The following is a 15111-nucleotide window of genomic DNA, read 5'->3' as shown; positions in this document are numbered from 1 at the left end:
AGGGGATGGGGCTAAACTCTTTTCAATAGTCCCATGCGACAGGACTAGACACAACAGGCACAAACTGAGACACAGGAAGTTCTGCCTGAATACGAAGAGGAATTTCTTTCCTGTGAGAATGACAGAGCACTGGAACAGGTTGCCCAGAGAGGTTGTGGAGTCTCCTTCTCTAGAGATATTAAAAACCTGTCTGGATGCAATCCTGTCTAGCATGCTCTAGGTGACCTTGCTTGAACAGGGAGGGTTGGACTAGATGATCTCCAGAGGTCCCTTCCAACCTTACCAATTCTGTGCTTCTGTGATTCTAAGTATAGCTTATGTTGCCCACCAGCTCTAGAACTACTTTGTTTTTGGTGGAGAAAAGCAAGTGAGGAGCAAAGCCATAGAAATTTTTGAGCTGGTGTGAATTAATTCCCCAGAGCTGTCTATTTATGAAAAGAGATAGAGGGCAAGGCAGTCAAGGACCAGATATTGTAGTTTTGGTGATTAGCAATAAAGCAAAATGACTATGCAGGAAGGCCAATGCAAACTAAAACTAGGGGCATTATGTGACAAACAGGATGCCCAAGAACAAGACGATCCTGGAAGCAGGGAGATAGTACTGGAGGCAGAAAAGAGATCATGCTGTCAATATAGATCCTTGTATATTGTGGGTTTTGCCACTCTATTTGAGTGGTGCCTAAAAAACATAGTCGAGTAATAAAATCTCATCTGATCTGAAGCTGGCAAGAACAGCTGCAAAAGCTGTAGCTTGTCATCTGCTTTGATCTTTCAGACCATCAGACTTCAGAGGTCCTATTTTGTTGGTCAGAACTGGAACAGCTACAGTTAGAACTCATTGTGCTGAAACCAGAGACATGGCAGTGGGACCCAGGGCCTCATTTTCATAAAATATGATCACCTAGGCCAGAGCAATAAAAATCCACCTTTCTAGGGAGACTATGCCAAAGTTCGTAATGATGCTCTGACTGGTGCACAAATTTTAATGAGCATATATAACCAGACTCGCCTTATTTTTGTCTTAACTATGGCACTGAACCACATGACACCACTCTAGGTGAAAGTGAGAAAGAGAAGTTAATTCTGAAAGGAAGATGAGAAATTTCCCTCTGTTATCCGTGCTCTTGGCTATATTGCCTTGCATGCTCCTATAATTTTGTAATGCTGCTTCTCAGTTCATAGCTTGCTCCTGTTTCTAGCCTGAATTCATCAGCAGACAGTTTATCAGTTTTTGCCCAGCACTGTGCTTTCATTTCAGTGATGTGTTACACGGGACATGCTTTGGCCTCCCAAGTGAAAAAAAAAAAAAAAAAAAAAAAAAAAAAAAACCGCAGGAACATGCTGCAGCGAGTCCAGCAGAGGCCACAGAGATGATGAGAAGGGCTGGAGCACATGACGTATGTGGAAAGGCTAAGAGAAATGCATGTGTTCAGTTGGCAGAGGAGGGAATATTACTTCTGTCTTCAACAACCTAATTGGAGTGTATACAGAAAAGAGTGCCATAGTCTTCTCAGAAGTACACAGGGTTAGTACAAGAAACAACAGGTACAAGCTGTACAATCACTTCAGCAGCGCTTTGCTGGACTCGTCCCAGTAGCTCTCTGTCTCTCTTGTACTGGGAAACCCAGACCTGGACACAGTACTCCAAGCATGGCCTCACCAGGGCTGAGTAGAGGGGAAGGATCACCTCCCTTGACCTGGGTCTTGTTCTATTGCATCTTATTTCAAACAAGCTTTCCCTGGTCTTTGGATTCAATTGCTAATTGCAGTTAAAAGAATTGTATTTATATGTTGCAAATATCTGATTTTTCTGGCAGTTTTAGGCTTGCAGTAACTCAGAGAAATGGAGGCATAAGGTAATCTAGGCTGCAGAGATATCAGGACTTTGCCATAAGGAGGATGCAGACTCTTCACTTGACCATATGGAAACCAAGCTTCTCTCCATACAGGGAGCATTTATTTGTCCTCATTACCTCCTCTCTCCTTCCCATACCCTTTGCTTCCTGTGTCTCTAAGATTATTTGGGTTTATTAGGCCAAGTTCTACCTGTTAAGCAAACACCAATAGAACATTGATACAAAATATCAAAAGTTCACATGCTGAACATGTGACCAAGGCACAAAAGCCATAGTATTTGAAAACTGATTCCTCCTTCTTTCCTGGTATCTTATCTGATATTATGAACACCTCTCTTCAGACTACCACTTCTGAAAAGACTCAACTTACAGGAAGCTCCTAGATCTCTCTAAACCTCAGTTCCTTTTTTCTAAACTTTGTTGAAGAGTTGAGCCTTGCATTAAATGGACTTCCTGATGCTCTATTGAAAAAAGTCCACCTTTGAAGATGGTCAACATGTGCATAAGGGTGCTCAGAGTGCATATATTTGCCTAATAAGCATGAGCTAGTGCAATCTGAAAAGCTGCCATTTCCTTCGTTCTGAAATTACATCATAATGCTGAGATGGTAAGTGATTCTTTCATTCAGAAGCTGTGAAATCCCCAACTGCAGCTCCTTCAGTGCCAATGGGTGAAAAGGCTCCAGCCCCAAACAGGGTCCACTCAGAGCAGAAAAAACAACGCATTCATTCACAAACACGCTAGCACTGTAATGAGTGCACCAAGCTACAGCTCCTTAGGAGAGAGGTTATAAAGGCCAGAAGAAAGGTCTTGCCCAGAATGCTGAGCAAGGCCCTGCCTCTTATCCCTATGTGCAAATACACTTTCCTATCTCTTACCACAATATGGACCCAACCCTTTGCAAATCCAAGGAAGCCCTGTGCTGTTTAGCAATGAGAGGAGTATGCTGTTGTTGGAAGCAGCATGCTAAGTGCTAAACCCAGCACCAGAAGGGCACAGAGCTGCTGAAGCTGCTGCTCTCCAGAACGCAAACTGAACAGCACGTAGCTAGTAGGACCAGCTCTGGCTGATAAGAGATTTAGAGCCACTGCATATTAGTCAGAAGGGCTCAGGAATTGAAAAATAAAGACAAAGATTGCTTTGGCAGCCAGTACACAACCTAGGAACTGAGGATTCACAGTTCAGTTCCTCCTCATTTACAGACTTGCTGTGCACCTCAGGAAAGCCTTTTTAGCTTCCCTGTACTTGGACACTGACCTGTCATAAAGGGTGAGGGGCTATATCAACCTTTGTGAGATGCTTTAATAGCTGAGAGAAGGAGGGTGGATCTGTGGGCTACTAAAGCATTGGCAGTATAAACTGAGATGTGCTGGCAGAGAAGCATGGGGAAAGTTTGCACAAGGCTAACTTGTTCTCTGTGTATACAAAGCATCCAAGAGGAATAACTTCATTAAATTTAACAGGAAATTGTTCCCTGGAGGATTGGGCAGAAGAGATTCTGTGCAGTGTGTGGGCATACATGATGGGTTCCAGAAAGGAAATTCTGGACAGACAATTCTATTTTAAACAAAACTGTCATTTCTCTTTTTTTGGCAGAGGGAGTCAGCTGCTGTAAGCAGAGCATCTGTGTGATGAGTCCTGATCCAGTGCAAGCAGCAGTAACCCTGACACTGCCACAGACACAGCATGGAAAGCAAAAAACAATATCTCACTCTGGATTGAACTTTAGAGGACAAATGAGAGTCTGGAGAGTGCTAGCATCAGCCTCTACCGTGGCTAGAGGAAACAGACTGTAATGTGTTTCTGGGAACTCAGCCACACAGTAGACAGCTAACCTTCATATTCTGAGTTATATCCCACTTCCAAACTGAATCATCCAAACACAAAGAAAGGAGCTTAGCCAATTCCCCAGACTCTAAAGAAAGATGGCCCACAGTCCTTACGAGTTTCCACAGAGTCTAAGCTAGATTACAAAACTGATGTAATGCTTATATTGGCTGCAATGGTAAATCAGCCCTTTTACTGTTTTAAAAACATCACTCTTTAGTTTCAAAGCAAAATATTTTTTTCTTAAATTTCAACAGAATATATTTGTTAGAATGAAATATTAGCTAAAATTATTGATAAAATCAATTACATTTTTTTTTCTTAAACTTGTAGTGATTTATCAGTTACTTTTACTTTTCTTTCTTTCCCCTAAAAACTTTGAAAATATTCAGGATACTGTCTATATTTAGGCATACAAAATGTCAGGCTCCAATTCTTCTCATTTTTCAAACAGAAATGGCTGTACTGCATTCATCATATGTTTTGATTGAAAAAAAATATGATAGTGTCACTGCACTTTCTCAGTTTGAATCTATCTTTGTTCTTTCCTGCCATGACTACCTTGCTCTCTGGGCTCTTGGAATTATATCTTTTCACTCCTCTTGACTGTCCAAAACATTTTACATTTTATTATCATCTGTGACTATGATCAACATGCTGTTTACATCCCAGCCCTGATCATTCCTTAAAGAATTATTAAGGAAATCAGAAGAATATAATGTCTGTGCAGCTATCCTGTGATGCATCAGGCTTGGCTGCTGGCAGCAGAGGACTTACAGGTGCCTGCTACCTCACAGATCTCATGGCTCTGATTAGGTGCCCAGTTCCCTAGTGTGGAGACCAACCCCCTTAAAGGGGAATCAACAGATATCAACAAGCTGAGCAACTGCTAAGGCAGCCAGAAAGACAACAAACAAAGAAACAACAACAACAAAAAAGAGCACCAAGAAAAAGGGGGGAAAGCTGGGCCCTCATACTATGGTCATCACTTCACCACATCATCACTTAACAGTCCTAAGACAAGCCATTATCAGTTATGACTCCTCTCTTGTAGTCTGGGTGAAAAGCTGGAGGCCTGGAGGTCTATATTCAGTCATTATTTTCTCAGAGGAAGATAGAGGACCCAGAAGAAGATGGCACAGTGGCCTGCTCACTGGCGTATTCCTTGGGAGACTGATGACCTCTGATTCCCTGTCTGCCAGAGATGGAGCAGGGTTGCTCTCACTCCCTCTGGCTGAAGTTAGTCTGTTTTGTAAACATAATTAAAATACTCACTAGCATAGAGATGTGAACTGGATCTTCACACATCTGTGTCCCTAACACCATACTATACAGTGACTCTCTTTGCTCCCTCACTCAACAGCTCTGAGGAATAATTAACTAATTATGTAAGCCACAACTATCTCAGCAGGGGACACAAAGAACACCCTTAGATTGACAATGCTCTATGGTTAGAGGGGGCCTCTTTTCTTTGGTGCAGTCCTAAATCTATACACCAGTTTCAGCTCAGATAGGAACTCCAGCAAGATCTATAACTAGACATTGGACATTGTGTTTACCAAAACAAAGGGATATTTCCCACTCCCTGATCATTATCTTTTGAACAGTAGTGCTGGGCCAGATGAGATGAGCCTATCAGGAAATACATGGAAAATTATCCAGCTGAAGATTGCAGCTAGTGGTTGGTGCTAATTGCTTAGCAAACTAAGAGATGCTTTCAGTGCTAGGCAGGAGGTTGCAGTGCTAACTGGTGCTCTACTGTTAGATTCAGGTGCCTAAAAAGATGTGGAGTTCTAGGCAACTTCAGCTCTTTATTCCTCTTCTAGAGATAAGCAGAGCATAGGGCACATCAGAATCACTTACTGGGTTATCACAGCCAAAAGGGACTGTCTCGGAGTCACTCCCATGACTTCCTTTCACAGCATGCAATGCTTATAAGCAACTGCTTATATAAAAACAATATTAGAAATGTGCTGTAGTTTTATCTTTTAATGTAATTCATCAGGTGGGAGTAATGAGGAACTGGCACTAGGCAATGTTCTGTGGTACACCAGCAACTACTCTGCTTCTCATTGTCTGAGAATGTCTATAATAAAGCTTTCAAATATACTTTCAAACACTCTGCAGAAATAGATAAATAAGTATCTATTTTATTTATCTATAGATAAATTTAAAGGTTTATCTCTTTAAGGATTTTTTTAGTGATTTTCTCTCATCTAAAAGAAAAGAAAATCACTGAGTACTAGCAAAGGGAAAACATGTTTTTAGTAGAAATATTAAAATCAGTTGAACATTGACAAGTAAGACACTGTAAAAGAGTACTCTCTCCCTCCGAAGAAAGGCTAGGGTAAAGATATGTGATGGTATCGTGGAGCAATAGAAGGGAGCATGCAAGTGAGCACCAAAAGTGACACAGAGGAAACCATGCAGGATATGAAATGAAGGAATTTTTAACTGCACCTAGACAGGAAGGGGAATCCAGTGGTGTTTGAGAAGTGAGGTGTTATTGTATGTGCTGGTCTTTACTAAAAGTTTCAGAATAGTGCATGATAATTTTTCATATTAGGATAGTGAGTTACATAGCTAAAATTGTGGCACCACTGAACTAAAGTCCTCTGAAGTCCTCTCTTCTAGTCTGTCAAGTGCAGAATCAGTCAGGAGATATTCCATTCCCTTCAATGGCTCTGCTTACCCAAGCTAGCCCTGAATCCTTTGCCATGAAATAGTCTCAGGGCATTCACATGAATCAAAAATACTGAACCACAGAATGGTTGAGGTTGGAAGGTACCTCTGGAGACCATCTAGTCCAACCCCTATGCTCAAGTAGGGTCACCTGCACTGGAGCAGGTTGTCTAGAACCCTGTCCAGACAGCTTTTGCCTATCTCCAAGGATGGAGACTGACAATCTCTCTGGGCAACCTGTTCCAGTGCTCAGTCACCATCACAGTAAAAAACTTTTTCCCTCTGTTCAGACGGAACTTCCTGTGTTTCAGTTTGTGCCCAGTTGTGTCCTGTATTGTCACTGGACACCACTGAAAAGAGTCTGACTCAATCTTCTTTTCACCCTCCCTTCAGATATTTAAATGCATTGATAAGATTCCCCATCCCCCCCTCAGTCTTCTCCAGGCTGAAGAGTCCTAGCTCTCTCAGCCTTTCCTCATATGAGAGATGCCTTAATCATCTTAATCAATACAACTCTGCACAGGAGCATATCTCCAGCTGTGTGGAGTTGGAGCTGAAAGTTCTTAAATGTCTCCAGCTAAATCCACCAAAAGAAACTTAAACACACCTTATGACACCCTTTTATCTGCTGCCTTCACTCCACCAACCCTTGACAGATTCAGAGATGGTCCCTTTGGAAATCAAACTAATTTATCCTGTTTTCCTTTTCAGTATAATTTCAGCTGTCATTTGCTGCTAGTCCATGAACAGAGAATCCCACAAAAATGTTCCTGTCACCACTGAAGCAGATGTTTTGTTCCAGATTTCAGGGCCAAAGACTCCTGTAAGTAGCAGAGCTGGTTAATTTTTGATTTCTTACTTTTAACAAGAATATGCATCACTGGATACATGTTCTTACAACAAGAATATAGCAGAGCTTCAGAAAAAAATGTGTATTTCTCCCAGTTGTGAAGTATTTGGCTAATACTGATCCTGACTGACTTGGAAGAACAGCTCATGATCTGTCCTGTTTCCCTCTCTGATTTTTTTTTTTTTTTTTTTTTTTTTTTTTTTTGACAACTGATACATTATGAAATGCTACAGCTGATCTCAAATTTAAACAGGCTGTCTTAGGTGAAGAAAACTTATTTGTATCAGGGAGGGGATGACTGTCACAAATAAAGAATCATTCTGAGATTTCCTCCTGTTTGGTGATTTAGATGCCAAATTTCTGGCAAGAGCCTTTTCAGAGCTTTTTATAGCCTAATATTGATACATCTGATTTCTAGCATCTGTTTAGACTCCTCAAACCTGCTTCCCACTCCCTACTGTTGATAGTCTCATTCCTGCAAGCTTTTCTGCTCTCCCACCTGTTTATTTTGGAGATAACCTGCTGAATGTCATCCACATTTAAGATATGGCTATTAAACCAGCTGTGGATGGTGTGGGGCAGGGGTGGGAAAGCATAGAATGGCTGTATTCTGTCAGCCCTTAGAAAAAAAGCAGCTGTCCTCTGCCAATATCTTTCTTTGCTGATGTATTTTGACTTTGCAGTCCTGGATTTAATTGCCACTTGACAACTTCTCTGCATGGTCTGGATTCCTGGGATTTGATTTACAGTGTGAAGTACAGTAACAGTGAATGGGATGTAGGAAGATATTTAAAAGTGCATAGCTTCAAGGCCACCTGTCCCTTCTGCTAGTAAATGCAGGCCTTGTCTGTTCAGCATTGAAAAGACAGGCATTTGGGAAGAGCTGAACTGTTGTTCCTACCAGAGTAGAGATATTGTCTTCTTTCAATATTAGTGACAATTCACCTCAGCCACTACTTCTCACCAGTCAGCCTGCTCATCTGCTTTGCTCTGAGCTCACTGAAGTCTCATGTCCTAACAGGAGACCCCACTTCTTTACACTATCCAGTCTAGCTGGACTTACTGACTTGGGAGAACAAAAAGGACTGACTTGCAAGAATAAAAAGGACTAGAAGAAGTCCTCTAAAACCAAGAACAGTTTTATCTCAGATCCTCTCATTTGTTCAGCTCCCTCAGAGCCATGCAGGCATGGAACTTTTTCATACCCCGCAAGCATCCCATTTCATTGATAATCCCCTTTGTTTTTCAATATGGGCCAACAGCACGAGAGAAACCCTGTAACAATTAAAACTCCCAAGTAAAGCAAATCTAACAGTTGGGAATTGGGCCAAAATATGTACTGTGCTCATACTTACTACCCTGCAAGCTGGTTCTTCAAAAAGATTCTGTATAGATCAAAGCCACAGAGAACCATTCTGCCCAGTGTTTTCCCACTAAGGAAAGGAATTGTATTTGTTTGAAGCAATTTATTTCTTACAAGGCCTGAGCAGTATTTGCATTTCTGTTCAAGTACTACAACTCACCCCTCTTATGCCAATTTAAGCGTCTTTTTGGAACAAAAATCTAGCCAAACAAAAAGTAAATCACTGGCTTCTTGCCCACTTTTCCACCAAGATATTAGTACCCTGTGTGCCTTATGACATACTGACATTCCCCAGGCAGCATTCAAAATGGAGATACTAATGGCCTTTTTCTTCTAGCTTCCTCCTTAATTATTTAGGAACTCTGCACTGGAACTTAACAGAATGGTAGAGGTGAGCTGGTTGGGATCTTAGTGAAATAAAAGGCCAGTTACAGCAAGTGAAAAATTAAGGCAATATCTCTTAATTAAATATTGAAGTTAGAGGAAACAAGTGACCCAGACTTGCCAGTTATGGTACTATGCATTTTTATCACAATTTATTTGTACTTAAAGCATATTGTGAAAAACACCACTAAGTCTCCACAGTCTTGATCTATTCACTGGAAAGAATCAAAAGGACCTCTCTCCAGACACTACTAAAATACATGAAGAACAGAATTAGCAAATGACAGCCCTCCATGCTGTGGTACAACACAGCTTCTGGACAAGCCTTCTGGTGGGAGCTAAGGCTACAGCTTGTGCTGTTTGTTTCCTGCAAGCTTGTATTTCTATTTTCTTACCATTGCCAGTATCCCTGAGACAAGAAGGGACTCTCCTTTCCAAGGTTAAAACAGCTATCAGACTTTCAGGTCAGGTGCTCTGTGAACATATTCAATAATAACCATTTATTAAACCATAGCTGCTTGAGGCATTTAGCTGACATCCCAGGAGAGTCAGGAGAAGTGGCTCAGCCTTTCCCATAGGCACATAAGACAGAGTCTTGCTGTGCCTAAGGTCTGCGATTAATTTGCACCTTTGGTTCATACTAAAGAAACATAAATTTCCACATGCACTGACTGGTTACTATAGGTCAATCCTCCTCCTCTTGCAATTTCCTCCACAGGATCTCAAAAGATAAAACAAATTTACAAAAGATTTCTTGTACTGCAGAATGCCAGAGCACAAAGAACACTATGTATCTGGTCCAGTTGTGAATCCTGATCCCTGAGGTAGGTGCTAGTAAATTGCAAGAGACTTTGGTGCTTCACAAGAAGGCTCATGAAGGGCAGTAATAAGTGCAGAGATACACAGGTTATTCAGTAGGACATGCTGATAACAGACATACATCTTAAATCCTACCTCCTTTGTAACTTACTTGTCTCCTTCTGTCTGAGATTCTCAACATTTGTCCTTCTAGAAGAGCTATCCAAGCCTTTATTTTCAAAAGCAAGGAAGGGCTCACTCATTTCTTTCAAAACACAGAAATTGGAATGATGATGCTTTCAGGAAGGTAAAAGTCAATTGGAATTTCATTCCCCTTTAAAAAAAAAAGGCCAGCTTAGTAGTGTTCTATCCATTTAAGAGAGGTTCAGCAAGACTTAAAGGCCAATTTCAGAAGAACTAAGAACCTGCAGCTCAAGGACACCAATGCTTGGGTTCATCCATGAATAAAGCCTAGGGGCAGGACAGGGATTTGCTGAAGAGCTGGATACACAACTGAGTTGTTTCATTAGCCAAGGAATTGATGAAGGACTTCTCTGCAGTCCACTGCAACATCCTTAGTTCCTCTCATGAGTCGTATCTAGCAAGTGGTCAAGTGGCTGCACACTCAGATACAATGTTTGTTATCTGACTGCTGCACAGGTGGTGACTGCCCAGATGGTAGACCAAACAGAGCACATACTGTCCCAGGGAAGATACTAAGTTGGATCACTCTCCTCTACCACCTCACTAGTTTTCATAAAACCTGTAGAAACTTGTTACCTTTAATGCTTCTCCTATTTCAAGTAGGTTTCAAATTATACAATGGATTCAAGAGTTTAAAATAGAGTGGTAAACAGATGGAATGGCCAATCATTTTCCTAGGAAACCAAGCTAAAAATTTTGATTTTAAGTCCTCGGGTCTTAACAAAAGTCTTCCCTCTCTTAGCACAAAAGAAACACCTCTTTAGCAAGGGTAAAGTTTTCTCTCCAAAGACAAAGACAAAGTATATACACTTGTAGGAGGAATCCTCACAACTGAATCAAGCAGCTCTAAGGGGAGGCAGAGAAAAAGAATACAAACTGAGAAGTTAGAACCAAAATAGCTCAATACCTTTTGTAGTCTTTCCTCTCAACAGCTGCAAGGCTTGTTCTGGAGTCCAGAATGATGTGGACTTGTAACTAATTCAGAACTGAGAAGGAAAAGGAGGGGGAGTCTTCTTTTGCTATCCATTAAATCTTCCCCAGAATCATTTCTAAGGATTAACATACACACAGCTTACCCTCTTTCCTCCCATACACAGAGCCTATCCATCAGCCCAGTAACTATTATCTCTATTACCTCCCTTCTCTCCCTAGGTACTTTTGCCTAACAAACACTTCACAAGCTAGCAGATACACTTTTCATTTTGAACTAGTTACTATTGTCAAGTCCCTCTATGCTCACCAGGCAATCTTTTCTTCTTTGGCTTCTCACAGCATCTACTGAGGGCCTGCAGGTCTCTCTTCTCTCCATCAGTTACCAGTGGAAAGCCTGTGATAATGCATGTAGCAGCTGTGCTAGCCAAGTGGCCAAAAGTAGCATCCTCTGGGGTCTCTGTATTCAGGCACTTATCACAAAAATATATTGCTGAATCTTTATTTGGCTCTCAATTTGCTTCTCCTTTCATGAGGAGCCACCTCAGAAGCTACCCAGGATGGTCTGTGTATGCATGAACATGTACAAAGAGCACAAGACTGTGTCCAATAGAAGCTCAGGAGCTGGCTGAGAACACCCTCTTGCACTCTTACTCTGGTGTCCATTCTCTTTTCTTTGACCCAGACACTGCATCTCTTGTTTATGTACACATAGCTTCTTTGCTTTCACCAGAGAGTGCCTGTGCTAGTTATTTCTCATCTCTTGTGCTCAAGTCCATTATGCATTTGCTTGCATATCTGATGAGGACATGACTAAGCTACACTGACAGCACAGGCATGAGCAAGAACAGCAAAAAGACAGGACAGGACATTCCTCTCATGGATTATTTTGTCAGGAAAGAAACTACTACAACATTATGCCCCTCTCTGTCCGCAGAATGTGAGCAGAGCAGGAAACAGCCTGGCCTTGTCATGTTGAAGGAAAAGAAGGGATCAAAAAAAGGGGGGTTCTTTGCCTGTATACGATAGGTTCTTGCTGGAGGAAGTGCAAGAACAGACATGCAGTCTGAGTGCACCCAAACACTGGACAGTGGGAGGCACTGGCCTTATGCAGCAAAGGGTCCCCTGATCCATCAAAGAGGAGGAATCCTTGCCATCCTGGAACAGTGCCAGGCTGCAGGGCTTTACATACTGGGACCAGAGCTACTTGGAATAGAAACAGCCTCATTTCTGAGATCAGAGAGTTTAAACTAGAGCTTGTTTTTTCTGCAGTCATAAGCCAGCAGGCACCAGCTGCAGAATTTGCCGCAGTGTGTGTGTGTGTGTGCGCGCGCGCGCACGCATGTGCGCTTCTGCGTGTGAGTGTGCAGCAGCCATGCTCCTCCCCTCCAAGCTCTCCGTGTGATAAATGCGTCCAGTTCCCTCCTCTTTTCCCCTCCCTATATCACTGTGAATCCCAGCCTGTTCACTCTCAGCCCCCAGCCAGGGTGGCTCCTCTCTTATTCTTTATTAAGAAGGCTTTTGTTAGTATCACCACAGACTTTTTTCTATACCTCCCTCTCCTCCCTCCCCCAACAGCAGTCTCTGACAGATATTCATGGTCATGTAGTCTGAACTGTACAACACACCAAACCCTGCTCCAGTTCCTCTAGCTCTGGACACCATAGGAAAAAGCCCCTATTTTGAAATACTTCAACCCATTTTAACATTAGCATACAGATGATCTAAATGCTTTTAACATGATGTTTGCTAGTGGCAACATTAAAGGAAGCCAAATATACCCTATGAAACTAGAACCTGGTGCGTGTGCAGATTGTGATGGGGTCATCATCACACTGTAGCAGCAGTGATGCAGCAGAGCAATGTATAAAGGGAGGAGCTGGCCCCATATAATGCTGTGCTACATGGGAAACACAGCAGGGATGACAAAGGACAACTGCTGAAAAAAAGAAAACACCTTGCTCTTCTCATTTCTAAAGAACTAAAAGCCTTATTGTAGCCCAGTAGTACCAAAATCAGCTCCTAGCCTAGTTCCTTCTCTTCTTCTCCTCTGCTACCCTGGAAAGGCAGCATCACTCACATTTTACAAGAACCTTCCATTTTTCCTCCCCCACAACTGGAGGAGTCTAGATGTTTTTTGGCTTCCTGTGGTGGAAGAATATAGTTTTGAGCAGCTCCAAGACAGACTTCAGCTACTTCAAGACTTCAGCTACTCATTTGTGGGTGTGCAGCACCACAGGAGAGAGAAATTGCAGAAAGGATCCTTCATATCTCTTCCACCTAATCAACAATTTGACATTCCACCTTAACAACCCTCCCCCCTCCTGACTGGCTTTAGTCTCATTTCAGCATCAGCACTGAGCTGGACAGTGACACAAACCTTAATATTGGCTTTCACCAAGCTTTGCCCAAAAGGAGTGCCTGTGAGATGCCTTTGCCACCTCATCTTTTCTGCAGTAGCAAATTATCTTCATGCAAGGTCGTAATGACATAAATCACAGTGCTTCAGCACTCCTTAAGTCCATGACAGGCAGAATATCTTCTCCAGATTCTTCTATAGACCCATCTTTACACATCCTGTTCTATGTTTCAGCTAACAACACAAGTGCAGTAAACAGCTGAGCAGCTAGGGAATTCAGTCTCTGTTCCTGTACTCAGGACAAGAGCAGCTGAGCAGGGACAAGGTCTTAACAAATCATAAAAAATTAGCTCTATTTGCAACCACCTTACCCTCTTGTCACTAGTCATTTCCCCTCAACCACTTGCCAATCACCCTTTGATGGATCAAATTCCCACAAAGGAAAAAAATGTATCTGCTGTAGACTGCTTCACTAAGATTTCCTCAACTACTCCTGTACAAGGGCAGTGTAGACCCAGCAACTCATCCCATGAGACTAGGCAGAGGAGGGCAAGAGAGCCTGGTCAAGGTAAAGTCCACTTGCCAGGTATCTAAATTTGCCATCAGATCCACCAGAATAATTCTTCTTCCCCTGACTGATGAGAATTTTTTCACAAAAAAAATAGTGTTAGACCAAGAACAAGGTCAGCACGGGCTATCTCAATCCTGCACTCCCACCCCCTCAGCATTAACGGCTTGTGTCTCTGAAATTATCAGCACCCTCTATTGCCTATTCAGAGCCTTTGAGCCCCTAGGTTGGGCTCACAGAGTAGCAAAAGGAATGTACACATACCATATTGTCCTGGGATAAGTGGCCCATGGAAGCAGCAGTCACTACGCAGGATGCCTGGAGAGTCACAGATGCACAGACACAAACAGGGCTGCAGAAAGCAGCTGCTGTGTCAGTGCAAGCTGAGGGAGGAGCTGCCCAGCCTCTCTCTGACACCCACTCAACAATGCGCAGGCTGACTTAACCCTCTCTGGGCTACAGACTCCTCCTGGAGCATCCCAGCCTCAGGCACTGCCATCCTGTCGCTCAGACTATCCCTAAAGCAAGCACTCTTGTGGTCATTCGTTAACTCCTCATGTACCAAAGCCAGCTCAGGCTCCTCCATGACTGAAACAGGCTGATTTGGACATATAATCTGAGCAATTCAAGAACAGCAGAACTCTGATTGGCACTTTGAAATATATGAAACTGGACAAAGTCCTGCCAACAAGGTGGGTTCCCATGTTATTACAATAAAGATTTTTTTCCTATAGCCTACTGTCTGTCTACTCCTTGCTGGAGTGTCCCAGAAAGGCACTCCCCACTTCCACGAAGTGGGCTTTAGGTTGTTACTCTTAAACTGGAACCTCATGTTTATCTCCAACAGTTGCAAACAGCTGCAAACTAGTTTCTCTAATTAAAGAAAAGCAATATGTAAATATTAGGCACAGTTTCAGCAGCCCAACTGGTTGTGCCCGGTATCATATATCTGGCTGGCTGGCCACTGGTAGAGAGGGGTATGTCATGATGCTCCCAAATCCCACTGGACAGAGAATAAAACTTGAATGAGCAATGTAAGCACACTAGCAACCTGTCTTCTGGAGATTTGTTTTGGTTACTGTTTTCAGAAAATGAATTAAACTTTTGTCTATGAACCTCACATCTCCTTTTCTTAATCAGGATAATAGTGGGTGGCTCATTTAACCTCCAAGGCACGAGACAGGGAAGTATACTTCCTCATCCCTGCTCTGCTGAGGCTAGGTCTATCAGTCCAATATTGGAATATAAAGATCATTCCATGGCATGTTCATTGCCAACAGTAACCTTTAA

At 42.4% G+C, this 15111-nt stretch overlaps 1 protein-coding gene across 1 annotated transcript in view; it reads right to left on the bottom strand.

Moving 5' to 3' along the window:
* The window catches only part of MAP1A (microtubule associated protein 1A), a 40262-nt gene extending 26119 nt beyond the window's left edge, over positions 1–14143 (bottom strand). The window contains exon 1 of the mRNA XM_062583409.1: positions 14086–14143. The gene's annotated coding sequence lies outside the window, so the exon portion shown is untranslated. The remainder of the gene's footprint in view (positions 1–14085) is intronic.
* Positions 14144–15111: the final 968 nt, after the last annotated feature.

Source organism: Rhea pennata, chromosome 10 (genome assembly GCF_028389875.1).
Source record: "Rhea pennata isolate bPtePen1 chromosome 10, bPtePen1.pri, whole genome shotgun sequence".
Lineage (NCBI taxonomy): Eukaryota > Metazoa > Chordata > Aves > Rheiformes > Rheidae > Rhea > Rhea pennata.
This window is presented reverse-complemented; position numbering and strand designations above follow the sequence as displayed.